General features: G+C 50.5%; 1 long non-coding RNA gene across 1 annotated transcript in view; it reads right to left on the bottom strand.

The window, feature by feature from the left end:
* Positions 1–5,000, bottom strand: part of LOC135111863 (uncharacterized) — a 60,360-nt gene that overhangs the window by 678 nt on the left and 54,682 nt on the right. Inside the window, exon 2 of the long non-coding RNA XR_010273930.1 lies at positions 1–374. This exon is cut by the window's left edge and continues 678 nt beyond it. This is a non-coding gene — a long non-coding RNA (uncharacterized LOC135111863). The remainder of the gene's footprint in view (positions 375–5,000) is intronic.

The raw sequence follows: 5,000 nt of genomic DNA, 5'->3' as shown, positions 1-5,000 counted from the left end.
GAAGAAGAGGAAGAGATATAGACTGATGAAGTGAAGGAGAAAGAAAAGAGAGAGAGAAAGAAAAGAACCACAGTGACGAAGATGACAACGAGGAAGGTGATAACAATGAATAAGAATAACGAAGAGACGGAAGGAGATAATAATAAAAAGGAGGAAAGAAGGAAATAATATACGAGGAAGGAAGAAAAGGATGATGATGATGACAAAGAAGACACTGGCGATAAAGGAGAAAAATGAGGAGAAAGAGAGAGAAAAGAAAGAAAAAGGGAGAAAAATAAAGAAGATGAATGATAAAATGAGTAAGAGAGGAACACTGCAACACCTCTCTCACTCACTCACTCTCTCACTTTCCCACTCTCTCTACGAGCACATACCTGAAAGAGAAAGAAAGAAAATGAATTAGCTTTACATGCTAAACACGATATAATATGCACAAAAACAACCTCTCTCTCTCTCTCTCTCTCTCTCTCTCTCTCTCTCTCTCTCTCTCTCTCTCTCTCTCTCTCTCTCTCTCTCTCTCTCTCTCTACGAACATATGTATGAAAGAGAGAATGAGAGAATACGAGAGAAAATTAATGATCCATACATACTTTACACCACATCAAACACACACACACACACACACATACACACACACGTCACAAACAGGCTGGCATAACAAGGCAGTTTAATAGAGACAGTCAATTAACACTTTAACGCATTTCAGAAGCGTGTCCCGCAATTTCATCGCTCTGTTCACACGGCAAAACAATAAACAGTAGTATCAATATTCATAAGTTGACAGCTCCTCGTCCTGCTCTCCTCATCCCCTCGTCTCTCCGTCCCTCCCTTAGCTTGTCCCTGTCATCCATGCGCTTGTTACCTCGTCTGGCGCTGCAGGAAGCTTCACTCATTCATTCATTCATACAAACATTTCATCAGATAGCACGTATGGAAGGGTATGTACATAAACAGTTATTGTACATCTATCTGTCTCTCTCTCTATCCACTCAACCACTCAGTCATACATATGCATACTTTTATTTGCATTTGTTTTCGTTCATGGTTAGTGGTGTTTTGTTGTTGTTGTTGTTGTTGTTGTTTGTTGTTGTTGTCTGAGAAGGTCTAGTAACTTTTATTTATCTATTTATTTATTTATTTATTTATCTTTTTTTTTTTTTTGTGTGTGTGTGGGAGGAATGACTAAATTTTTCTATACATACACAAATATATTACTGAGAATTGAAATGTATGAATCTGTGTGGTTGTTAGCTAGTTGTGTGAACGAGTGAATGAGCGAGACTTGTGTGAGGCATGAATACGTATATGAGTGAACGAGCTAGGCTTCAGTCATAAGTGTTAAGTGGAAGTGCGCGGCCTGGCGCCGGGAGATCACCTACCTCCAGCCTTCTGTTCACACCTTCTGTGAATAAACACCTGCACTGTTACCTGCGTTTCCTGTGCCCCTGCTGGTCAAGAGTCGAACATGGCGCAGTGAGTAGGATCAGGACAAGGCTGCAGTGGGTACGGCGCAGAATGGAGAAGCAGTTGGAGGCGCTGGCTGCCCTGCTAGCGCGACAGTCGGAGCAGAGTCAGGCTCTGCTAGCGCGACAGTCGGAGCAGAGTCAGGCTCGCGAGGAGCGTTTAACCCAGCTGCTGGAGAGAGTGGGGACACAAGCTCCCAGTCGCACCACGGCGAGCAATGAAGGCGAAACCACAGCCCGCAGCACGTCTACCCAGGGCGCGAGGTTCCCGACGTCCGCCACCATCATTCCTCACTTAACGGCGTCAGCATCTTTACGTGAGTTCGACACGTGGCGCCATAAGTTTGAAGGATACGTAACCCTCGCCAGGATAGACTGTCTCTCCCTGGCTGAGCAGAGGGCGGCACTCGCTGCTGTCCTAGACGACGAGTGGACCCGTACACTTCGCTACGGGATAAGCTTACCGAGAGACGCGGAGTTAAGAACCATCCTCGATGCAATGTGTGAGTACCTGCGAAGCCAGCGCAACATCATCATGGATAGAAGAGACTTCTACTCCCGCGTGCAAGAAACGCAAGAAGGTTTTGACGACTTTTTATGTGCTGTTAAGGAAATCGCCAATTTCTGTGACTTTTGCGACCAGTGCATAAACCATCAGCTGCGTGACAGAATTGTCGTTGGGACACGAGACGAAGTGGCTCTGAAACGCATGCTGGAAAACAAGAAACTCACCCTTGAAAACGCCATAGATATTTGCAGAGCATCGGAGAGCGCTAACCAGTGTAGTGCAGTACTAAGGGGCGGCTCTCACTCTTCGAGCCATGGTGTGAACGCTGTCTCGAACTACAGGAAGGGCAGTTTCGGGGGCTCAAGCCCCACGGGCTGTTATCGTTGTGGCAAAGATTGTCGCAGTGACAAAAGGGGATGCCAGGCAATAGATAAAGTGTGTCGTAACTGCGGGAAAAGAGGGCATTTTGCGAGTGTATGTCAGCAGACAGTGAGGAAACGACGAGGAGCTTCGAGGAGTTCCTCAACTGTCTCTCCTCATCGCGGTGCAGGCCCGAGGCGGGGAGCCAGTGCCAGTGTATACCAGCTCTTATCAGGCGTATACACAAAGACGGTGACGGCACGACCTGCGCCCCAGGTGCTCATTACCGCCACACATCCCGCTGGAAGAGACAAGATTACGTGGACTCCTGACTCTGGGGCCGAAACGACCGTTATTGGCCTCGACACGGCAACACTCCTTGGAATCCCGCCCTCCAGCTTGACGCCCGCTGATGGTGATGGACTTTATGCTGCCGGTAATCACCCCCTCACCTGTGTAGGAACTTTCTCGTCGCACTTGCAACTGGGCGACAGGGAAGCTGAGACTGTTGTGAGCGTGGTGAAGGAGGTGAAGGGGGCGCTGCTTAGCTGGTACGATTCCATCGCTCTCGGAATCCTCCCCGAAGATTTTCCGGCTCAAATCCGACCGCTACGCAGGGAAGAACAGCACACCGGCAACAGCTCCATCAAGTACCCGACCGCCTCGCAGCCACCTCTATCTACGCCCACAGAAGTGATCAGCTGGCCTCATTCCTACGACCCAACGCCACAGCAGCGTGCGGGGCACGCTGCTGCTGTGATCAAGGCCTTTCCCAGCGTCTTCGAAGCAAAGGAAGGTTTACGTGCAATGGCTGGTGGATCCATGGCCATCGAGTTGACAGACGACGCTCGACCCTTCGCCGTAACAGCATCTCGTACAATCCCTTACAATTGGCGTGAAGAAATTAAGAGCCAGTTGGAAGAGCTGCTTAACAAGGGAATCATCGAGAGTGTGGACTACCCTACGGCATGGTGCCACCCCATCGTGCCTGTCCCAAAAAAGACATCTGGTGTAAGGCTGTGTGTTGACCTGACACGACTCAACCGTTACGTGAAGAGGCCCGTGTATCCAGTGCGCTCACCTCATGACGCCATCGCCTCGATCGGGACCGGAGCAGTTTGGTTCACCACTCTTGATGCCAAGATGGGGTATTTTCAAGTCCCCATTAGAGAAGAAGACCAGGATTTAACCTGCTTCATAACACCTTGGGGTCGGTACAAGTTTCGGCGAGCGGTTATGGGTCTCGTCTCGTCTGGAGACGAGTATAACCGTCGAGGAGACCAAGCTCTCGGCGACATACCTAACACCATCAAGATCGTGGACGACATCCTGGCCTATGACTCCACCTACAGTGCGCACTTAGCCCATGTCATTCAGATTGTGCGGCGGTGTGACCAGCACGGCATCACTCTCAACCCACAGAAGTTTACATTCGCGGAAAGAGTGGTAGATTACTGTGGTTACTCTGTTTCTGGACAAGGCTACACGACAGACTCAAAGAAAGTTAAGGCAATCTCTGACTTCCCACGACCACAGCACATCACCGACTTACGATCATTCATGGGTCTTACAAACCAGCTTGGAAGCTTTTCTCCTGCTGTGGCTGCAGCTGCACAACCCCTCAGAGATCTCTTACGCCCGAAGAACAGTTGGTGCTGGTCTCCTAACCATGAAGAGGCGTTTGAGAAGGTGAAACAGTGTCTCGTCAGCCCACCTGTCTTGGCATACTTCGACCCATCATTACCAACGATGCTACAGACTGACGCCTCAAGGATGCACGGATTTGGATTCGTTCTCCTGCAGAAGCACAGTGACCAGTGGAAGATGGTGCAATGCGGGTCAAGATTTGTTACAGACACAGAGAGCCGCTATGCAGTAATAGAGTTGGAAATGGCTGCAATCGTCTGGGCAGTCAGGAAATGTGGCACCTACCTGAAAGGACTCCCTCACTTCGATCTAGTGCTCGACCACCGCCCGCTGATACCTCTCCTCAATAGCAAGTTGTTGGGAGAAATAGAGAACCTGCGGCTGCAGCGCATGAGGGAGAAGCTTGCTCAGTATTCTTTCACAGCAAGCTGGCAAAAGGGATCGACACACTGTGTGCCCGACGCCCTCTCACGTGCTCCAGTACAGGACCCAGTGGAGGAAGAGGATGCTGCTACTTCTGGTGACCTCGACCCTCTCCACTCAGCGGTCATCTCAGCGTTATCTGCCACCAATGAGGACGGCGTCCGCTTAGCACCACTCCAGGATCAGACTGTGGAAATGGTACGTGCCGCAGCAGCAAGAGACGGGGAGTACTGCTTGCTCAAGAACGTCATCATCGAGGGCTTCCCTGATCATTGCCACGACCTCGATCACCGCTTGCGTACGTACTGGCCGGTGCGCAGTCTGCTGGCCGTAGACGACGACCTGGTGGTTTACGGGCCGAGGCTTCTTATTCCTCACAGCCTCCGCCGAGAAACACTAGAGCGACTCCATGACAGTCATCAGGGGATGGAGCGCACCAAGCGACGGGCCCGACAAACGGTGTACTGGCCTGGTATGGACAGAGACGTTGAGAACGTCGTTTCTGGATGCTCACTATGCCGTCCACTCCTACCAAGCCAAGCCAACGAACCTCTCTGGCAGGACACGGACACACCCAGCAGGGTGTTTGAGTCAGTTTC

Source organism: Scylla paramamosain, chromosome 22, assembly GCF_035594125.1.
Source record: "Scylla paramamosain isolate STU-SP2022 chromosome 22, ASM3559412v1, whole genome shotgun sequence".
NCBI classification, from domain to species: domain Eukaryota; kingdom Metazoa; phylum Arthropoda; class Malacostraca; order Decapoda; family Portunidae; genus Scylla; species Scylla paramamosain.
The sequence above is the reverse complement of the archived record's forward strand: the minus strand, read 5'-3'. Positions and strand labels throughout refer to the sequence as shown.